Source organism: Gorilla gorilla, chromosome 2 (genome assembly GCF_029281585.2).
Source record: "Gorilla gorilla gorilla isolate KB3781 chromosome 2, NHGRI_mGorGor1-v2.1_pri, whole genome shotgun sequence".
NCBI classification, from domain to species: Eukaryota; Metazoa; Chordata; class Mammalia; order Primates; family Hominidae; genus Gorilla; species Gorilla gorilla.
Genome location: NC_086017.1, coordinates 51,539,047 through 51,563,217, shown reverse-complemented (window position 1 = coordinate 51,563,217; position 24,171 = coordinate 51,539,047). Strand labels below are relative to the sequence as shown.

Genomic DNA, 24,171 nt, shown 5'->3' with positions numbered 1-24,171 from the left:
TTTTAAGTGGTAGAGAGCTTTTATCTTTATTGAAGGTACTGAATATGATGATGCCAAATTTCTTTAGAACTAGTTGCTGGGATGTTTTTAGTTTTGTAAAGATTAGTTTGTCTGAGAGGTCCACAGAAGGGGAAGAAAGGGGAAAGGAAGAGGCGCTTTTTGCTTTCAAACAAGAAAACTACTTTTCTTGTACAGGTGGTACAAGAGGACCTTTTGGGGTTTGAATACCATCTGTAGGTGCAGTGCGTCTCCAGACCTACCAGTTGGTCTTTAACAAATAACTAAATCACATAGCCCCAACCATCTTGATTTCCTCTGGTCTGCTGTCCAGTCACAGAAAGTATTGCATTATTATGAGCCACTGTGACTGTTATTACTAGCAAACAAGAAAGGCTGTTTCTAAAAAGTATTCATATCCAAAACACTCATCCCAGTGGGTGTGTCAGGGCACATAGATTTGCCGTGACTGAGTCACAAGTGACAAGTTGCTCACGGTTTTTGGGTTATACAGTGCTGGGGCTGTAGTAGTTCTCGAGCCTATTACCTTCCCTCATCCATTTCCAAAGGATGCCATGCAAATACTACCCTCTATTCTCTGAGCCATGTTGCAAAAGAATCCGGGGAGCCCTAAGTTAATACCCTTTTTATCTTTGCCAGTTGGAAGCAAAGTGTTTGCTTCAGTGTTTCTATAGCCTTTTAGAGAGCCTGAGCAATGAGCCTTCCAAATTCATCACTCAGAAGGGATTGTTCTCCATTCCTGAAGAAGAAATTGAATTCTAAAGAGTGAATCTGTATTAGAAGTTGCATAAAAATTCAGATAGTTATTTATTTCCTGGACTTTTGACATCATGTGCGAATACTGTATCCTAATTTTATCCTTTCATTAGATTGAACAGATTGCAATTACTTTTTTAAATGTAACTTTGGCTTATTCCACATGTCACGTTTTCTAGACTCCTTTTCCTTCTTGCCAACTCTATTCAGCTTAATTTCCTCATATTGAAGAGAAAAACCCTAGAGAAGTAGAAACAGTTATTTGGCCTCTATAGAATCTTTTTTATCTTAAAAGTGATTAGAGACTAGGTTTAGAAGTCTGTTTACTCTAGTTTTTAAAAAAGTTTACAAGCAGAATTTAGTGGAATGGTTTTTGTATTTTTTTGTTTTGATTGAACAAGTAATATTTGAATATACTGTTTTTGCCTTAAATTCTAACAGTAAAATCGAGAGATCTCCTTGGCTTCTCCATCCCCCACACCCTCTGCCTCACAGGTTTCTCCTTTAGAGGTAGTAATTGTTATTATTTTGGTGTATGTCCTCCTGAATTTCTTCTGGCTACTTAAATTCTGTCTGTCTGTCTGTCTATTATCTATCTATCTATCTATCTATCTATCTATCTATCTATCTATCTATCTATCTATCTATCTTTCTATCTATCTATCTATCTGCCTGCCTGCCTACCTATCTGTATGTATATATATGTGTGTATGTATACGAGTATACACACACATATGTGTATATACCTGTGTACATGTGTGCACGCACACACACACATAAATACTGAAATAAATAAATTTACTTCGTGGTGATTGACTAAAAAAAAACCTAGATAGTATCATTCTGTATCTATGAAATTTGCTTTTTCACTTATCAAAATGATTTGGAGATCTTTTCATATCATATTTATTCATACTCTTGCCAATATCTTTGCCAAACTAATGAATGAAAATGGGATCTCATTTTATTTGCATTCACCTAACTACTGATAACAGTGAATCTCTTTGAATATTTGTTCACTGTATTTAATTAAAGTGTAAAGGTACACAGCCTTCAACCTTCAATTCTACCTCGAAGGATTTGTTCTAGAGAAAAACTCACATATACACAAATAAAATTCTACGAAGGGAAATAATTTTAAAAATGATAAAATTTTATAAAATTTATACAATTTTATATAAGTAAAACATAAACTATGATATAGCCATAATGTAGAACACTAACAGTTTCAAAAGGCAAGATACAGTTTGAATATTGATATACAAAGATATCTAAATCATTTTGTGGACTGAAATTACTTATTTACCACCCCCTCCCCATTAAATGCTACCTTTGTCTTATTTGTGAACTCTTTCTGGATACCTGTGTCTTATTTGCGGTCTCTTTCTGGATTCTGTTTGGCTTTTCTTGAAAAACAGAGCGTTAAAATAAGTCTTGCCTCATGTCAGTTATGGCTGAGGCTCCAAAGGTCAAGGGGATCAAGAGGAATGCATTAAAGACCAATTATTGTCCCCCTCACTTCAAAGGGAGGTCCTAGCAACATGTGTGCAACTTGCAAAGTCCATTTTTACATACCTTAAGGAAGGGATGAAGAAGGAAAAAGTAATTAGACTTTTGAATTTGTTTTATTTCCCTAAAAGGATTTTTAAGAATGCATTTTAAGTGTAACATTTTGGAATGAGTAATTGATTTTTAGTGGGAGAAAAAAGAACAGTATTTTTTAAAAGGTAGATACTGAGAAGTCTCATTTCTTCCTCTGTTTATTCTGTTCTTTCCTCATCTTCCCCTATGGTTAAGTATTTTTATTCATTATGTATCCAAATGCAAGCTAATGTGAATAAATATTTTTTCTTTTCTCTCTTCTTTTTTTTTTGAGACGGAGTTTCACTCTTGTTGCCACAGGCTGGTGTGCAATGGCACAATCTCAGCTCATCACAACCTCCGCTTCCTGGGTTCAAGCTATTCTCCTGCCTCAGCCTCCCGAGTAGCTGGGATTACAGGCATGAGTCACCACACCCCACTAATTTGTTTTTGTATTTTTTAGTAGAGACAGGGTTTCTCCATGTTGGTCAGGCTGGTCTCGAACTCCCGACCTCAGGTGATACGCCCACCTTGCCCTCCCAAAGTGGTGGTATTACAGGCGTGAGCCACCTTGCCCAGCCTCTTTTGTTTCTTTTATACACAACCAGCATGTTACATATGTTTTTCTCCCCTTTGATTTTTTTTTCACTTAACTGTCCCCTAGATTGGCTTCTGTATCAATACATAGAGAGCTTCTACATTGGGTTTTACAGTGGTAAGATCTTCCATTGCATGGATGTATTATAACTTTTCTAGTGTCTAATTGATAGACTTGTTTCTAATCTTGTGTAATTGCAAATAATGAATACTCTCATAAATGTGTTATTTTGTACATATGAATGTATATCTTATAGGATAATTCCTATAAATGTATTGATGTATCAAAGGAGAAATACACTGAACTTTTTTTTTTATATGGCCAAATTTCTTTCCCTTGGGTTTACTATTTTATGCCTCCAAAGGACATATCTGAGGATGCTTACTTCTCTGCAAGTCTTGCCATCAAAACTCATTAAACTTTGCAATGTTGCCATTGTGGCAGGTGAAATGAGTTATTTCAGAGTAATTTTAACATGTATTTCTCTTACAAGTAAGAATGACTACCACTTCATATGGTCAAGGAATGTGTGTGTATCTTTTTCTGCTTATGCCCTTTGCCAGTAGTTCCTTGGTCTGGGCAATGCTACTTTTCAAACCAAATCATCTTCTCTTGGCTTTCCATTGCACAAATACACCACAGTTGCCCAATCCATTTTACTTTTAACAAAGTCTGGGTTCCGTATTTTTGCTGTCATGAATAGTGCAGCCATCAATATTCGTATGCAGAGGTGAAAATGCTGAGTCCGAGGGCTTTTGGTAAACCAGATCCAACAGATACACTGTACCACAAAGGAGTTTTCCAGGTGGGTTGTACCAATTTACATTTCTGTCAGCATTGTTCAAGAGGTCTCAGGTGTCATGTAAGCTTTAAATAAATAAATAAACAGGTTTATTGAGATATAATTTACATGGATTAAAATCACTCATTTGAGGTATACAGTTCTATGAGTTTTGAAAATGGTACGCAATTATGTAAACTACTATCACAATCAAAATAAAGAGGGTTTCTATCATTCCAAAAAGTTCCCTTGTGACGCTTTGAATGTTACCTCATAAAAATTCTGTTTGATTGGGGAATATGACTACATTGGTTTTATATTTCATTTTAATTTTAAAAATTTATTTTTCGGAGTTAATACATAACATGTTCAGAACTTCAGTATTTGAAGGGTATACAGAGAAAAGCAGTTCTTCCTCCACAGAGAACCACTGCTGCCAGTATGTGTGTGTGTGTGTGTGTGTGTGTGTGTGTGTGTGTATTGTTTTTCACATACACAGTAGCATGCTGTCTATACCATTTCTGGACCTCTTTTAAAAATTAACAGTTTTATTGAAATGTAATTCATATACTATCTGTGCCACTCCTTTAAACAGATACATAGCGTTGCATTTTATCAATATTAGATATTGATTTAACAAGTCTCCTTTAGGTGAATATTTGTTCTTTCCTAATCTTTTGGTGTTACAAAACAAAGCTACAGTTAATGAAATAGGACATTGATCATATGTGTGAATATATGTGTACCATAAATGAGACGTGGAATTGCTTATCAAAAGATATTTAAGCAAGCGATTTCCAAACTTGGCTGTACATTAGTATCACTTGGGGAGCTTTTTAAAAATTTGAAGTCCAGGCCATACCCTAGGCCAATTAAATCACAATCTCTAGGGCTAGACACTGGCATCAGGAATTAGACGCTCTCCAGCTGTTAAATGTGCAAACAAGTTTGAGAACCACTGGTGTAAGTATTTGTAATTTTGAGAGATGTTGCCAAATTTTCCCCAATCTAAGTTGTGCCAGTTTTCTCTCCACCATCTGTGTACAAGTGCCTATTAATTCAAAACCTTTATCAAATTAGTGTATATGTGATCTTCGCCATTCCCTTATGTGACGATTAAGTCTTTGATATTAATTTCTAGTTTCATTGCATTGTGATCAGGTAAAATTTTTTGTCCTATTTCTGTCTTATTATTTGCTTTGGCCTAATATATGGTCAATTTTTTTAAGTGCTCTGTTTATTTGCTTACTGTAACCAAAAGAAAATTAGGCCTAGTGCTGGGGAATGTCACCCCTGATTTTGCCAGGTGCCTAAAATGGCAACTCATTAACTTTAGAGATCATCCCCAGTTATTTGGTATCAGTGGTGTGTGTGTTTTTTTTTTTTTTTTTAATGAGACGGAGTCTCGCTTTGTCACCTAGGCTGCAGTGCAGTGGTGTGATCTCAGTTCACTGTAACCTTCACTTCCTGGGTTCAAGTAATTCTCTGCCTCTGCCTCCCGAGTAGTTGGGATTACAGGTGTCTGCCACCACACCCGGCTAATTTTTGTATTTTTAGTAGAGATGGGGTTTCACCATCTTGGCCAGGCTGGTCTTGAACTCCTAACCTCATGGTCCACCCACCTCGGCCTCTTAAAGTGCTGGGATTACAGGGTATCAGTGGTTTTGAGGCAAAATGGTCAACTATAGATGTACATCAAGAGTAGAGTGCCTTAATTGTTTGTGCAGATTTCCAAATATGTAAAAATAACCATGAACCATTTGTTACAAATTTAACTTGCTTATTAATTGTATCCAACAGCATCATGTTGTTTGAAGGATATGCGTTTTAATTTTGTTTGTATATATTATGAGTTTAGAGTACCATGTAATAACTATTAGAACATTAAACCATCCTATGTTAAGTGGAGCATTATGATTTTTATGTGTTTATTCTTATTTTATAGAATTCTTAGTTGCTGGAAGCCCTCAAAACTTAGTCATATTACCATTGGGTATTTATTGTTCCCTTTGAAGTGAGGGATGAGCATAATCAAATCTGCATTGTACATGACCAGGATTTTTTTTTAAAAAACAGTACTGCCCTGGTGGATCTAGTTTATTATTGAGTGTATAGCAGAAAGGTAAATTGTTTGCCATGTTGGTGCAGTTTCATTGGGAGGGAAGTGTTAACTCCCCTGAGCACTGCCCTTTTCTCTCTCCTTAATTTTACAGTAGGTTGCACCAAAACCATTCCTGTCAGAGAAAGCAACACTCCAGTATCTTGTTTCCATTAAGAGATAATTAGCTTTCAGCAAATCTTCCTCAGCAAACAAATTACATTTTAACTTCTTTGAGTTCTTTTGGAGCAAAATTTAGCTGTTTTCCTTTATTGTAAAAAAAAAAATTGTTTATGTTCTGTATCTAAGAATTGTTGTTATTTTAGTTTGCTTGTTAGAGCTATTTGTTTTATGACAAGATTCCTAAAAGTTCTGTTCACCACAATGAAATTTTAGGGATCTCTTAAATGAAGTTCACAGTGAATTAATGGTATAGTGTTGAGTGAAAAGTACTTCTGGCCATACAGTCACCTGTCTTCAGCTGACTTCTCTAATTAGTTTTTGGTTCATTTGTTCATTCTTTCATTAATTTATCAAACATCTTAATCAGCAACTACTGAATGATGACAAAAATCAATGATAAGAAAGTTCTTACTCTGAGGGTGCTTAGTATTTAATGGAGGAGATAGATTTATAAATAGACTTTTATTAAACAATGTAATGATTTTAATACATGTAATGATTTTTTAATGCCATGTCTTTTGATGATGGTAGCATCTAAAGGAATTTAACCCAAGTAGCTGTATGATTTTGGCCAAGTTACTTCATTTATCTGTACCTAAATTCCCTCCCCCTGGAAAATAAGAATAATAAAAGAAATATGAATATTTCTGTGGACCCCCTAGTCCATAGAAAATGCTGTATAAGTGTTCCTTCTTTCCCCCCGCCACTTCCCTTTCTTCATCCTTTCATTATTCTTAGAGGAAGAAATATTAATATGAGTATTCCTAGAGGAGGTAATCCCTTTGACAGAAGGTAGAAATGTCTAGTGATATTGATTCAAACCACAGCTCCAGCACCCTACAAAAAATTGGGGGGAAAAGTTTTTCAATAGCAGAAAAAAACTGCATGGGTGGGCCAGTGTTTTTGAATTGACTTTGGAAAGCGGTTGTGCAAGCCATTGAGGGATACCCCAGTCACAAGATAGCTTCCACATCAGTTTGCCTTTCAATTTATTATATGCCTTAATAAAGTTAGGCTTTGCCATATTCTTTTATATTTCAATTCAAATATTGTAGTCTGGTAAAAGTAAAAGCCCAAATCATCAGAGATGTTTGAGATATTTGTTAAACTGCTGTTAAAATAAGCCATTTAAGTTTTTAGCCCCCAATTAGCTGAATTTATACAGCTAAAATATTTCCTTTGATGAAATCTCAATAGGTGAGATAACTATGTAGCTATGTAATAAATTCATTCAAATGTTGCCCAGGCTATAGAGCACTGTTGTGATCACCACTTACTGCAGCCTTGAACTCCAAGCCCCAAGCAATCCTTCTACCTTAGCCTCCTGAGTAGCTGGGACCACAGATGTATGCCGCTACACCTAGATGATTGTTTTAATTAATTAATTAATTTATTTTTATTATACTTTAAGTTCTAGTGTACATGTGCACAACGTACAGATTTGTTACATATGTATACATGTGCCATGTTGGTGTGCTGCACCCATTAACTCGTCATTTAGCATTCGGTATATCTCCTAATGCTATCCCTCCCCCCGCCCCCTACCCCACAACAGTCCCCGGTGTGTGATGTTCCCCTTCCTGTGTCCAAGTGTTCTCATTGTTCAATTCCCACTTATGAGTGAGAACGTGCGGTGTTTGGTTTTTTGTCCTTGTGATAGTTTGCTGAGAATGATGGTTTCCAGCTTCGTCTATGTCCCTACAAAGGACATGAACTCATCCTTTTTATGGCTGCGTAGCATTCCATGTACACCTAGATAATTTAAACAATTTTTTTTTTTGTAGAGATGGCATCGTACTGTGTTGCCCAGGCTGGTCTCAAACTCCTGGGCTCAAGCAATCCTCCCACCTCAGCCTCCCAAAGTGCTGGGATTACAGGTGTGAGCCACTGAGTCCCACCAACTTTATTAGAATGAACTGATTTCTTCAGAAATAATTTGATGCTTCTCAAGCTGCCTGTGTATATTGAAAAGCCTCACAGTGAGACGCAAGTCAGTCTCTGAGTCTGTAAGACTGTTTTTGTTTTAGGATCACTCATACGTGGTTTCTCATTATTCTTCACTGTTACTCTGCAGAATAAAATACAAGGTTTCTCTAGTGGGGACTGAGCTCTTGAGCATCTGTTTTTAACTTGCCCTTTCTTCTTTTTGTAACTATAGCTTGTGTTCCAGTGCTCTCAGCCACTTGTTCAAATCGGGTGCACATTCATAGTTTTTGTCAAGGTGGAATTTCACGGGATAACGCAAGCATAAAATATTTAAAACAGTGAGCAAATTTTGAGTTTTTGCTTCTTTTATCAGTCTGTTGAATCGAAAGCTTTTTAAAGACTCCCTTTCTCTCTGCCTTGATTTTAGGATTATAATGCTATATACTTACCCAGCATGTATTATTGGTGTTTAAAAATTACTTAAGGATTTTGAAGTTAAATTAAAATTGTCCTAATTGTTGGCTTTGCTAAAGTATTTTGTATTCTTTCACTGAGATTATCATTTAACAGTTTTGAGCATAACATTTTATTTTACTGTTGAAAAATTTAGCATTTTGTTTTTCCTGTGGAAATCCTTTTTCTTGATTCAACTGCTAATGCTTGTTAACTATATTTGAAAGCTGTTAGTAAAATAGCACCTCTCATTCTAAAGGAAATGTTGATAGTTGGATGTGTTTGTTTTTTGTTGTCTTGTCTGGTTCTAGAGAAATCCACAATTTATAAGTATATTTAGAATAGATACATGTTGTCCTTGCAATAGATACATGTTATCTTTGCAATGGATTTCTTGATTTGTGAACCTGTTGAGTTTGTGTCTGTTGGACTCCAGCCAGGATAGTTATTTCAACACAGTGATATTTTCTCGTTGTTTTCTTTTAACATAGATGTGAATTTACGGTCACATGAATTCTTAACAGTTATTTCTGGGTCAGAAGTGAATGGCTTTTTTGGTGTGAGATTTACAAGGAACCAACTTAGGTTTATTGTATACATTTATAAATAGTGATTCCCCATTGTGCATTGCAGAGTGGTTTTAAATCTGACTATGGATTCAGTAAAGCCTTTTATGTTTTGCAAGACTTCCTAAGGTCTGTAAACTTTCCCTTGTCATCTAAAGCAGAGACTGGCAAACTGTGACCCATATGGCTAACTGGCTTGCAGCCTGTTTTTGTGTGAGGCCTGTGAGGTAGGAGTGGTGTTTACATTTTTAAAGGGTTGTAAAACTTACAGAGATGAATGTGAGACAGAGATTCTGTGTCTGGCAAGCCTAAAATACTTACTTCTGGACACTTTTCAGAAAATGTTTGCTGATTCTTGCTTTAAAGGAATAGAACTTTTTGGTCTTTATTCATGTGAACACAGAAATATTGGAATTTCAGAGCTAGATGGAACTTTGGAGATCATCTGGGTCTTTTAAAATGTGAATTTTATTATTCAGGTATGGTGAGGCCAGTAGATCAGGAGACAATTGCCAGTGAAAAAATAGTTTGTTACTAAAAGATCCAAGAGGAAGGGCATACCATGCTGCTGGGTGCCATGTGAGGAAGAACCAGGGCCAGTCAGGGGGCAGAGGAAAATGTGGACAGGAACTTTTACTGTGGTTTTCATGGGAAGGAACAGGCAAGACAGGGTAAGCAGGCTTAGGATTGGCTAGTTTGAATAATTTCAATGGGCTCTGGAGTGTAGGGGCTGTCCCTGGGTGTCTGGTACCTGGCTCTGGAGTGATCAGGGCAGGGGAATATTGGCCTGCAGTGTTAAGAGCTCAGTAACGGAGGTGGTTATAGGTATGAGCTAAGGATTGGTTAGTTTGCACTGGAAAGATATGCCCGAAGGCTAGTTCTTTGCTGTCTCTAGGAATTAGCTAGGCCCGGGATAGGCATTCCTTCTAGATTAGTAAAACCCCAGGATATCAAAGCATCAAAAATACAGAGTACAAAGATATTGTTAGTGTACTGTGCCAATGTCTTCATTTTATACATTAGGAAAATGAGGCCCCAGCAGTAATTTGTGTGTCCTAAGCCCCACAATCAATGTGAAGCAAGATCAAATTTTGGGTTCACATCTCCTGGTTTATTCATGGTGCTTTGTACTACTCAGCAGAGTCCCTTTCTTTTAAAAATCCAAATGAATATCACAAAGAACTTAAAGTCAAAGTGTTTTAAGTTTCATTGTGTCGCACTTATAAGAACAGTCCAATTTCTCAACACAGTCGTTCTCAGTGTCATGTGGATAAAAACAAAAGCATGATTCTCCTGTTTCTGCCTGCCATCATCATGAGATTCTGACCCCCACCTCTTTCTGCTTTTCACTACTGCATTGCTCTTCGAACTATTTGATTCGTAGTTTGAGTCTATATCCTTGTTCAGTTCAGCCTCTTCTTTCTCCTACTGTCGTAGATTTTGAGCCCTGTTCTGGCTTATGACTTAAACAACACTGATAGGGCTGATATCCCTCCTTTTTATGTTAATTATGATATAACTCGTCACTGTATCTCCTGCAGAAACAAACCCAGGTCTTTACATAAGCACTGATGAAATAAGTGTTAATTATCTCCATCCACTCCAGTATTGTTTTTCTGATAGGGTTGTGGAAAAACACCAACCTAAATTCTTAGTTTTGTCCCAGGTATTCTATTTTTCTTACTTACTCATAAGGAAGATCAAAGGTAATTGATCTAAGCTTGTTTTGATGTTATTTATAATTTCAGGATATAAAAAACTCTAGGTGGTAAATATTTCTGCTTACTTTCTTCCATTATCTTGCTTCCCATCGTAGAGGTTTCCCCTTGTTTCATGATAATTCAGTAAACATTTCATTGCCTATCCATATCTTATGAGGCTCAATTGGGTCCACTGAGACTGTTCATCTCTGCTGTCAGGGACAACTTAATCTTTTGAATCCATATTTTCATAGCAGCCCTATAGGCTGGGGGCTTGCTTATTATAGTTATTCTTCTCTGGCTTTCATGGGTTCAGTGATAGCTTTTCTCAAGGAGGGGTTAGCAGAGAGCTCTCCATGGTGATGTCTCTTTGGTCACATGGTGCCCAGGCTTGAGTCACTCAGTGCATGCTTGTGTTGGAAGCTAGCAGTTAGTTGGTCTTTGGTCAGAACTGCCTGGGTATTTTGGGGGCTACAATCAACACTAAATCACAGTTCCTTCCTTCTGTATTTAAATAGAAATCTAGAGATCATCATTGTTAATGGAATGCTACCTAACATTTTCTCCCAAAGTATTTCCTTAGTTGCCCACAAGAAAATTCCTTTTTGCTTTTCTGTCTCTTGAGGTCTTATAGTTTATTTATATCATAGAATCATGGAACTTCAGAACAGAATCAGGTTGGCATTTTTCTGCCTGCAAAAGAGTTGTCATTCATTCATTCATTCATTCATTGAGTCACTTCACAACTAGTTATATTCACTGAGGTGGGCAAAACAAACAACGTCCTGGCATTAGATGGAGCTTATGATTGAATGGAGGTATATACTAGACAATAAACAAGGAAATCAACTTAAACATACCTTCCACTAGTTAGAAGTGCCGTGGAGAACAGTGAAGCATATTAAGAGAATGGAGAGTTTTATCAGGTGGGGTGGGCTGTTTTTGAGAGGGTGGACAGAGACAGCCTCTCCTTGGGAAGGTGAAATGTAGGATTGAGGTGAGGGAGCTAATTGGCTGTGCTAGTGCTAGCTGCAGTATTTCAAAGCAAGCCCCCAATTTTCAGGGACTTTAAGAAGGAGAGAATAACAATATCCAGGGCTGCTGAGAGGGTCAGTATGATGAGGACAGAGGATTACCATTATTTTGGCATCAGAAGGCGTAACTTCTTTAAGGATAATTTTCAGTGCTGTGTGGGACAAAAGCCTGGTGCAGTGGATTGAGGAGGAGATAAAGGAGTAGAGACGGGGAACATCAATAACTCTAAAGGAGTTCTGCTGCAAAGGGGAGAGCTGAAAAAGAGAGAGCTAGAAGGAGATATGGGGGTCAAAGGAGGTTTCTCATTTGTTTTTAAGATGATAAATATTTTAGTGTTGTCTCTATGTTAATGAGAACAATCTAGTGCAGGGGGCTGATAAATTTTGGCTTCCCTGGCCAGATCCAGACCACCACCTGCTGTTATAAATAAAATATTGTTGGAACATAGCTGTCACAGGATCCTTAGGGTGTTGCTTTTGCAGCTGGAAACCTCTGTGGCTGCTGGCGCCTTTGCCTGAGTTTTGCTCTGGCCTGCTGGGCTCGTTCTGCCCACTCGGCTCAGCAGGCTGCACTCGGCTTGTGTTATCAGCCTGGATCCTCTGCCTGCCAAAGGCCAGCCGGGCACATAGTGGCATGGGGTGTGTGAGTGAGCATGGGGTCTGTCCACTGCGCACAGTCAGGTGTGCCGGCTGCGGCAGGGCAGGCAGCTCCAGGTGCCAGCGCTGTGCGAGGCTGTGGCTGGACGAGGCATACCACAAGCAGCCTCCACTGTGGGCACTAGGGAACGTGGTAGCATCCAGAAGCTTGGAGGTGCTGGGAACCACAGAGCCCCAAGGAGGGTATCACAACCCTGGCTCAGGAAGCCGGTAGGTCTGGGTCTGGGCTCCTTGATGGGCTGCAGCTCTTCTCTCCTTCTCATCTCTTGCAACATGGCGAGCAGGGGGTGTGTTTCAGCCCTGTTTGTGTTATAGCTCTTTCAGTCCTGGCATTTGGTGGGTCCTGAGTTCTTGTGCTGCATCCAGGAAGAATGAGGAATGTGGACAACTGTATAGTGAGCAAGACGGAGAGGAGCTTCACTGAGTGACAGAATAGCTCCCAGGAGACCCAAAGTGGGTAGCTCCTCTCCACAGGCAGGTTGTCCCAGTTAGTGTCCAGCTCTCAGCAGAGAGGAGACCTGTGGTGGGTAGCTCCCTTCCACAGGCAGGTTGTCCCGAGAAGTCGAGGATACCCGAAGTGGGTAGCTCCTTCCCTCAGCTGGTAGTCCCAATGTCTGTCTGAGTCTGGCTGAGTCTGGGGTTTTCATGGGCTGAGAAGGAAGTTCATTCATGCTGACTGGTTCATGGGTGGAAAAAGCACCGTAAGTTCTCACTCTGGGCCATGTACTCTACCTGGAACTCGCAGCCAGTCACCAGGCTTCAGGCTATCCCTGGCTTGAAGGTGGAGTTTCACTGGGAATCCTCTCTCTTCTGCCCAGGAACCTGTCTGCCTTCTGCCATCAACATGCCGTCCATGGTGGGCCAGGCTGTTTGTGCTGTGGGGCACCTGTAGGCCTGTGCCAAGCCACCCTCAGCACCCCCACCCAGCCTTCTTCCCATGCTCGTTGGCACCCAAAGTCTGTAGGGGGCTGAGGCAGTAGGGGGCTGGTATGTCTGCACCACCCTGAGCACGGACACCCCCAGCTGGGTTGTGACAGTGCCCAGGCTCGGCCACAACCGGAGGAGGTGCCAGGAACAGGGGGAGGCCAGGGAGCAGGAGCAGGTACTTCTGAGCCTAGGGGTGGCAGGGGGTACAGGGGCTTTCCAGGCCTGGAGAGCACAGGGGTGCCAGGGTCTGGAGCTGTGGCCAGGTGGCTGCAGGTGCAGCTAGGTGCACAGGTACCCTGCCCTGCTGACTCAGTAGGGGGTGGGGCTCCTGCCTGTTCCTGCCTCTTGCTGGCCCCACAGAGTGTGCATCCTTGGCCACACCTCCCCCAATACAGCTGGCATTTTTGGAGAGGCCACTCCAAATTGGCCGCTGCTGCCATCACAGCCATACCTATTCTGTCTGCACCTGTATTTGCATTACAGTGGCAAAGCTGAGTAGTTGTGAAGGAGATTTTCTTCTGGCTTTTTTTTTTTTTTTCATTTGGATACAGGGTCTCACTCTGTCACCCACGCTAGAGTGCAGTGGTGTAATCTCGGCTCACTGTAAACTCTGCATCCTGGGCTCAAACAACCTGCCTGCCTCAGCTTCCCAAGTAGGTGGGATTACAGGCATGTGCCACCATGCCCGGCTAATTTTTGTATTTTCAGTAGATGCAGGGTTTCACCATGTTGTCCAGGCTGGTCTCCTGGGCTCAAACGATCTGCCTGCCTCGGCCTCCTAAAGTGCTGGGATTACAGGTGTGAGCCACCATGCCTAGCGTACTTCTGGCTTTTTACTGTAAGTTTTCTGATGCTTTCTCTCCTGGAAAGGGTAAAACTGGTGATGTCAGAGAGCAAGTGGTGACCTGCTAGATTGATGTTCTTACCCACTTGGGGATTCCTACCTTCCTCCCCAAACATTCCCTAAAGGAGAAGAGAAGTGTCACAAGTGGAGAGGGGTAATTGAGCTGGAAAGTTAAGAAGTTGTGTTTTGGCTTTGAGATGCTTAAAAGTGAGATTTTTGAAATGGTGCTGACTGGGTGATTGAGGGTAGGCTAAGAAAACAGTTTGCAGTTGATGAGGTCTGTCAACTGGGCAGACAAGGTACTGAATTCTTATTTGGGTAATTAGAAACTATATTACATACTGCTATTTTTAGAATATTTATAAAAACAATGACTAACATTGTCCTAAGGCCTTGTTATTGTTTACATAATTCTATTTGGAGCTGTAGTCATTTGGTACTATCCTTTGTTTCTTACTTTAAGATAAAGAGTAAAAACTGGGGAGGGCAGCCAAGATGGCCGAATAGGAACAGCTCCGGTCTACAGCTCCCAGCATGAGCGACGCAGAAGACCGGTGATTTCTGCATTTCCATCTGAGGTACCGGGTTCATCTCACTAGGGAGTGCCAGACAGTGGGCGCAGGACAGTGGGAGCAGCGCACTTTGCGCGAGCCGAAGCAGGGCAACGCCTTGCCTCACTCTGGAAGCGCAAGGGGTCAGGGAGCTCCCTCTCCTAGTCGAAGAAAGGGGTGACAGACGGCACCTGGAAAATCGGGTCACTCCCACCCGAATACTGCGCTTTTCCGACGGGCTTAAAAAACGGCGCACCAGGAGATTATATCCCGCACATGGCTTGGAGGGTCCTACACCCACGGAGTCTCGCTGATTGCTAGCACAGCAGTCTGAGATCAAACTGCAAGGCAGCAGCGAGGCTGGGGGAGGGGCGCCCACCATTGCCCAGGCCTGCTTAGGTAAACAAAGCAGCCAGGAAGCTCGAACTGGGTGGGGCCCAACACAGCTCAAGGAGGCCTGCCTGCCTCTGTAGGCTCCACCTCTGGGGGCAGGGCACAGACAAACAAAAAGATAGCAGTAACCTCTGCAGACTTAAATGTCCCTGTCTGACAGCTTTGAAGAGAGCAGTGGTTCTTCCAGCATGCAGCTGGAGATCTGAAAACGGGCAGACTGCCTCCTTAAGTGGGTCCCTGACCCCAGACCCCCGAGCAGCCTAACTGGGAGGCACCGCCGAGTAGGGGCAGACTGACACCTCACACGGCCCGGTACTCCTCTGAGACAAAACTTTCAGAGGAATGATCAGACAGCAGCATTCACGGTTCGCGAAAATCGGCTGTTCTGCAGCCACCGCTGCTGATACCCAGGTAAACAGACTCTGGAGTGGACCTCTAGCAAACTCCAACAGACCTGCAGCTGAGGGTCCTGTCTGTTAGAAGGAAAACTAACAAGCAGGAAGGACATCCACACCAAAAACCCATCCGTACATCACCATCATCAAAGACCAAAAGTAGATAAAACCACAAAGATGGGGAAAAAACAGAGCAGAAAAACTGGAAATTCTAAAAAGCAGAGGGCCTCTTCTCCTCCAAGGGAATGCAGTTCCTCACCAGCAACGGAACAAAGCTGGATGGAGAATGACTTTGATGAGTTGAGAGAAGAAGGCTTCAGACGATCAAACTACTCCGAGCTACAGGAGGAAATTCAAACCAAAGGCAAAGAAGTTGAAAACTTTGTAAACAATTTAGACGAATGTATAACTAGAATAACCAATACAGAGAAGTGCTTAAAGGAGCTGATGGAGCTGAAAGCCAAGGCTCGAGAACTACATGAAGAATACAGAAGCCTCAGGAGCCGATGCGATCAACTGGAAGAAAGGGTATCAGTGATGGAAGATGAAATGAATGAAATGAAGGGAGAAGGGAAGTTTAGAGAAAAAAGAATAGAAAGAAACGAACAAAGCCTCCAAGAAATATGGGACTATGTGAAAAGACCAAATCTGCATCTGATTGGTGTACCTGAAGGGGACGGGGAGAATGGAACCAAGTTGGAAAACACTCTGCAGGATATTATCCAGGAGAACTTCCCCAATCTAGCAAGGCAGGCCAACATTCAGATTCAGGAAATACAGAGAACACCACAAAGAAACTCCTCAAGAAGAGCAACTCCAAGACACATAATTGTCAGATTCACCAAAGTTGAAATGAAGGAAAAAATGTTAAGGGCAGCCATAGAGAAAGGTCGGGTTACCCACAAAGGGAAGCCCATCAGACTAACAGCGGATCTCTCGGCAGAAACTCTACAAGCCAGAAGAGAGTGGGGGCCAATATTCAACATTCTTAAAGAAAAGAATGTTCAACCCAGAATTTCATATGCAGCCAAACTAAGCTTCATAAATGAAGGAGAAATAAAATAGTTTACAGACAAGCAAATGCTGAGAGGTTTTGTCACCACCAGGCCTGCCTCAAAAGAGCTCCTGAAGGAAGCACTAAACATGGAAAGGAACAACCAGTACCAGGTACTGCAAAATCATGCCAAAATGTAAAGACCATGGAGACTAGGAAGAAACTGCATCAACTAACGAGCAAAATAACCAGCTAACGTCATAATGACAGGATCAAATTCACACATAACAATATTAACTTTAAATGTAAATGGACTAAATGCTCCAATTAAAAGACACAGACTGGCAGATTGGATAAAGAGTCAAGACCCATCAGTGTGCTGTATTCAGGAGACCCATCTCACATGCAGAGACACAGATAGGCTCAAAATAAAAGGATGGAGGAAGATCTACCAAGCAAATGGAAAACAAAAAAAGGCAGGGGTTGCAATCCTAGTCTCTGATAAAACAGACTTTAAACCAACAAAGATCAAAAGAGACAAGGAAGGCCATTACATAATGGTAAAGGGATCAATTCAACAAGAAGAGCTAACTATCCTAAATATATATGCACCTAATACAGGAGCACCCAGATTCATAAAGCAAGTCCTGAGTGACCTACAAAGAGACTTAGACTCCTACACAATAATAATGGGAGACTTTGACACCCCACTGTCAACATTAGACAGATCAATGAGACAGAAGGTTAACAGGGATATCCAAGACCTGAACTCAGCTCTGCACCAAGCAGACCTAATAGACATCTACAGAACTCTCCACCCCAAATCAACAGAATATACATTTTTTTTTCAGCACCACACCACACCTATTCCAAAATTGACCACATAGTTGGAAGTAAATCTCTCCTCAGCAAATGTAAAAGAACAGAAATTAGAACAAACTGTCTCTCAGACCACAGTGCAATCAAACTGGAACTCAGGATTAAGAAATTCACTGAAAACCACTTAACCACATGGAAACTGAACAACCTGCTCCTGAATGACTACTGGGTACATAATGAAATGAAGGCAGAAATAAAGATGTTCTTTGAAACCAACGAGAACAAAGACACAACATACCAGAATCTCTGGGACACATTCAAAGCAGTGTGTAGGGGAAAATTTATAGCACTAAATGCCCACAAGAGGAAGCAGGAAAGATCCAAAATTGACACCCTAACATCACAATTAAAAGAACTAGAAAAGCAAGAGCAAACACATTCAAAAGCTAGCAGAAGGGAAGAAATAACTAAAATCAGAGCAGAACTGAAGGAAATAGAGACACAAAAAAACCTTCAAAAAATTAATGAATCCAGGAGCTGGTTTTTTGAAAGGATCAACAAAATAGATAGACCCCTAGCAAGACTAATAAAGAAAAAAAGAGAGAAGAATCAAATAGATGCAATAAAAAATGATAAAGGGGGTATCGCCACCGATCCCACAGAAATACAAACTACCATCAGAGAATACTACAAACACCTCTAGGCAAATAAACTAGAAAATCTAGAAGAAATGGATAAATTCCTCGACACATACACCCTCCCAAGACTAAACCAGGAAGAAGTTGAATCTCTGAATAGACCAATAACAGGCTCTGAAATTGTGGCAATAATCAATAGCTTACCAACCAAAAAGAGTCCAGGACCAGATGGATTCACAGCCGAATTCTACCAGAGGTACAAGGAGGAACTGGTACCATTCCTTCTGAAACTATTCCAATCAGTAGAAAAAGAGGGAATCCTCCCTAACTCATTTTATGAGGCCAGCATCATCCTGATACCAAAGCCTGGCAGAGACACAAGCAAAAAAGAGAATTTAAGACCAATATCCTTGATGAACATTGATGCAAAAATACTCAGTAAAATACTGGCAAACCGAATCCAGCAGCACATCCAAAAGCTTATCCACCATGATCAAGTGGGCTTCATCCCTGGCATGCAAGCCTGGTTCAATATATGCAAATCAATAAATGTAATCCAGCATATAAACAGAACCAAAGAGAAAAACCACATGATTATCTCAATAGATGAAGAAAAGGCCTTTGACAAAATTCAACAGCCCTTCATGCTAAAAACTCTCAATAAATTAGGTATTGATGGGACGTACCTCAAAATAATAAGAGCTATCTATGACAAACCCATAGCCAATATCATACTCAATGGGCAAAAACTGGAAGCATTCCCTTTTGAAAACTGGCACAAGACAGGGATGCCCTCTCTCACCACTCCTATTCAACATAGTGTTGGAAGTTCTGGCCAGGGCAATCAGGCAGGAGAAGGAAATAAAGTGTATTCAATTAGGAAAAAAGGAAGTCAAATTGTCCCTGTTTGCAGACTACATGATTGTATATCTAGAAAACCCCATTGTCTCAGCCCAAAATCTCCTTAAGCTGATAAGCAACTTCAGCAAAGTCTCAGGATACAATATCAATGTACAACAATCACAAGCATTCTTATAAACCAACAACAGACAAACAGAGAGCCAAATCATGAGTGAACTCCCATTCACAATTGCTTCAAAGAGAATAAAATACATAGGAATGCAACATACAAGGGACATGAAGGACCTCTTCAAGGAGAACTACAAACCACTGCTCAAGGAAATAAAAGAGGATACAAAGAAATGGAAGAACATTCCATGCTCATGGGTAGGAAGAATCAATATCGTGAAAATGGCCATACTGCCCAAGGTAATTTATAGATTCAGTGCCATCCCCATCAAGCTACCAATGACTTTCTTCACAGAACTGGAAAAAACTACTTTTAAGTTCATATGGAACCAAAAAAGAGCCTGCATCGCCAAGTCAATCCCAAGCCAAAAGAACAAAGCTGGAGGCATCACGCTACCTGACTTCAAACTATACTACAAACTATATACTTCAAACTATGTTTTGGTGGCTACAGTAACCAAAACAGCATCGTACTGGTACCAAAACAGAGATATAGACCAATGGAACAGAACAGAGCCCTCAGAAATAATGCCGCATATCTACAACTATCTGATCTTTGACAAACGTGAGAAAAACAAGCAATGGGGAAAGGATTCCCCATTTAATAAATGGTGCTGAGAAAACTGGCTAGCCATATGTAGAAAGCTGACACTGGATCCCTTCCTTACACCTTAGACAAAAATTAATTCAAGATGGATTAAGGATTTACATGTTAGACCTAAAACCATAAAAACCCTAGAAGAAAACCTAGGCAATACCATTCAGGACATAGGCATGGGCAAGGACTTCATGTGTAAAACACCAAATGCAATGGCAACAAAAGCCAAAATTGACAAATGGGATGTAATTAAACTAAAGAGCTTCTGCACAGCAAAAGAAACTACCATCAGAGTGAACAGGCAACCTACAGAATGGGAGAAAATTTTCGCAACCTACTCATCTGACAAAGGGCTAATATCCAGAATCTACAGTGAACTCAAACAAATGTACAAGAAAAAAACAACCCCATCAAAAAGTGGGCGAAGGATATGAACACACGCTTCTCAAAAGAAGACATTTATGCAGCCAAAAGACAGATGAAAAAATGCTCATCATCACTGGCCATCAGAGAAATGCAAATCAAAACCACAATGAGATACCATTTCACACCAGTTAGAATGGTGATCATTAAAAAGTGAGGAAAACAACAGGTGCTGGAGAGGATGTGGAGAAATAGGAACACTTTTAGACTGTTGGTGGAACTGTAAACTAGTTCAACCATTGTGGAAGTCAGTGTGGCGATTCTTCAGGGATGTAGAACTAGAAATACCATTTGACCCAGCCATCCCATTACTGGGTATATACCCAAAGGACTATAAATCATGCTGCTGTAAAGACACATGCACACTTATGTTTATTGCGGCACTGTTCACAATAGCAAAGACTTGGAACTGATCCAAATGTCCAACAATGATAGAGTGGATTAAGAAAATGTGGCACGTAGACACCATGGAATACTATGTAGCCATAAAAAATGATGAGTTCATGTCCTTTATAGGGACATGGATGAAATTGGAAATCATCATTCTCAGTAAACTATTGCAAAGACAAAAAACCAAACACCGCATGTTCTCACTCATAGGTGGGAATTGAACAATGAGATCACATGGACACAGGAAGGGGAACATCACGCTGTAGGGACTGTTGTGGGGTGGGGGGAGGGGGGAGGGATAGCATTAGGAGATATATCTAAAGCTAAATGACGAGTTAATAGGTGCAGTACACCAGCATGGCACATGTATACATACGTAACAAACCTGCACGTTGTGCACATGTACCCTAAAACTTAAAGTATTTAAAAAAAAAAAAAAAGTAAAAACTGTTACGTATTGGCTGGGCGAGGTGGGTCACTCGTGTAATCCCGGCACTTTGGGAGACCTAGGCAGGCGGATCACCTGAGGTTAGGAGCTCGAGACCAGCCTGACCAACATGAAGAAACCCCGTCTGTACTGAAATACAAAATTAGCTAGACGTGGTTGCATGTGCCTGTAATCCCAGCTACTTGGGAGGCTGAGGCACAAGAACAACTTGAACCTGGGAGGCAGAGGTTGCAGTGAGCCGAGATCACGCCATTGCCCTCCAGCCTGGGCAACAAGAGTGAAACTCCGTCTCAAAAAAAAAAAAAAAAAAAAGGTATTAATTGTCATTTTTAGGAGCTCCTTTTTTTTTTACTTGCCTTTTAAACAATTATTAGAAAACAATTACTCTTCTTGGGGAAAAATATGTTACATTTCCTCTCAGAAATCATTTAAACATGTTCAGAATTTACTAAATTTACTTCTTTCACATTGGACAGAAGGACTCATCTGCTTGAGTCTCTCAGCCTGCTCTGGAACTCTTCCTAGAAGTGGATTTTAGCCTGGGTCTTCCAGGCTTTAGGGCCAGTGGTTTTTATGATTTAAAAGTTGTAGCTGTGACTACAGGCAAATTATCACTCTGCCTGGCTAATTTTTTTATTCTTTGTAGTGATAGGGTCTGCCTGTGTTGCCCAGAATGGTCTTGAACTTCTGGGCTCAAGTGATCCTCCCACCTTGGCCTCCCAAAATGCTGGGATTGCAGTCATGAGCCACCGCGCCTGGCCTGTTGTAGCTGTTTCTTGAAGCAAACTATTCCACTTGATTCTTCTAGTTTTTGTTTTCTTTTTATTACCTTGACAACGTAGCCCCTACTAATATGCACAGTCTTATCTTCAGAAGCAAAAGGATTTTTATCTTCTGAATGGCTTAGATGTTGTATATCATAATTGACATCTAGAAAGTGTGTGTTCCATCTTCCACTACTGCACCAGGGCTGATTTGCCCAGAGAAGATTTCACAGGAGGGTGACAATGGATAATTCCGTATTCAGTCTGTCTCCTCTCAGGCAACACATCAACTGGAAAAGACTTATAGTGGCTGCAGTCTGAATCTCAGGCTGGGGTCTGGGTCAAACTCAATGAATCTTATAACTGTAGTGGTTAGAGCAAAGCCTTGACCATTTGCTTTGAACGCTATTGATGAGTACAGGAATTCAAACAATGAATGGGAATGAAGGATAGCTTTAGATTGAAGACGTGGAAAATAGATGGCAAGCTCTGAGAGTTTCCAGGGACAGAGTGTTCTTGATCTTCACTCCAGTGAATTGACATCTTCCCACATTTTGAAAATTTTTATTTTTACCATTGAAAAGAAACAATTCAATTAAAAAAAAGTTGTATATATTGTTGGATTATTCTTCCATTTTCTTTTTGAATTTCTGCTTAAAGTATGTCTCTTCCAGGTTCCTTGCTACATATATATCTAGAATGTTGGTTAAGTCTCAGGTACACTATGCCTTTGGCCATATTTTATTATCTGCTCATTATTTGCTCAGACTTCAGCATTTTGAGAGACAATTTGGGGCAGTGATTTCTCCGTGTGTTTCCTATTGGAGCTTGACAGAGCTCAGGAGGGGTGGGCAGTGGATGCAGCCCACAGGTCTCTGGTCATCTCCTCAGTTCTTTGCTAGGAAGAGCCTTAGGCTTCCTGGGACACTAGGCAAAACCAGAGACCATTCTACATTTTGGAGATAGCATGAAAGCATTGTGAAAACAGTAGCACTCAAATACCGTAATTATTTTATTGCAGGAGGTCTTGCCTGGGCTGTCGGAGTGTGATGGGAAATACAGAGCTAGGCTCCAAGCAGGCAGTGTCAGGCTTCTCAATTCACCAGTCATTTTTAAGAAATGACTCACTTGTATAGAGCTACCTTTCTAAGGAGTTTCTACAGTTTTGTATGTATGAGTGCATAGTGAGGTTTCCTAGCTGGTCCAGTGGGGGAGGTGAGAGCTGTAAGTGGCCTGTATGCCAATAGAAATGGGACCTCCCTTTTGTATTTGCTAGGATAAGGACGCCATTGCCCATGAGAAGAAGATGATTATGTTAACACTGGTAAAACACAAACCATCACAAGCTTTTATGGGCCATCAGCCATCCAATCATTGATATCCTTCAGTGGATGCTTGGTTTCTCATACACACATAGGTCTGGCCTCAAAGCAGTCAGTCTACTTTGTCATTTACCATAATACACAGTTTTCTGTTTCTTTACCCAGCCGTCACGGGTATCATTATCTTTAGTATTTAAGGAAATATTCTTCAAATTACTAATTTTTTGAAAAAATATCAGATTAACATCTTAATTTTACTGGTTTATTAAATAATGTATAAAAATGACATTTGCCTTAGACCAGAATATTAATGGTGGGCAATATATACTTTGAAAGATACATGTATTTATTTATTGAGATGAAGTCTAGCTCTGTCACCTGGGCTGGAGTGCAGTGGTGCAATCTTGGCTCACTGCAACCTCCGCCTCCCAGGTTTGAGTGATTCTCCTGTCTCAGCCTCCCGAGTAGCTGGGATTACAGACATGCACCACCACGGTCGGCTAATTTTTGTATTTTTAGTAGAGATGGGGTTTCACCATGTTATCCAGGCTGGTCTTGAACTCCTGACCTCGGGTGATCTGCCTGACTCGGCCTCCCAAAGTGCTGGGATTACTTACAGGTGTGAGCCACCACACCCAGCCATTTGTTTATTTTTTTTGTTTGACGAGAGTTTACAACTTTTCTTCTTGTCTTCTTTGATTTTTGGCGCATCAGTTAATGTCTTTCAGGTATTTTGAACTTGTAAAACATTTATTTTGCTTCTGATGATGTTAAAATATGCAGCACTGAAGATAGTGGCAACAAGAAGCATTGTCTTGCAGCAAAGAATTTCTATGGTGTCCTTATATTTTGTGTTTATGTGGTTATTGGGTCTCTCTGTGTATCATACAGCTAATTCAGAAACTGTTATTTATTTGTTTTTTGCAGCCAGTAAAACCATCAGCCGATCGTATCCTAATTATAGAAATAATAGCTACACAAAATCTCCTGATGTGATCAGTGTACTTTCTGAAGTATGAGAGAGTCAGTTCCTTGATAATATTCATATTTGACCTGTTTTGGCATCATGGTTCTGTTTTAATATTTACACTTTCTTTTGGTAATTTGCCAAGGTCATTTACCATTTTAGAATTAACAACGTACTTGTGCTGTGAATTCTTTTTTGATGTTATCCTCCCTTAATAAAGTCATATATTATTGTGAATATATTGCATACACCTGCCACTGGCAGTCTACTAAGTAGAACAAAGTGAAGCCTGACTGAATGGAATGTAACATGAGGCAT

The 24,171-nt window shown here is 40.5% G+C and overlaps 1 protein-coding gene across 11 annotated transcripts in view; it reads left to right on the top strand.

The window, feature by feature from the left end:
- The window catches only part of ULK4 (unc-51 like kinase 4), a 715,846-nt gene that overhangs the window by 299,708 nt on the left and 391,967 nt on the right, over nt 1–24,171 (top strand). The window lies entirely within an intron of this gene.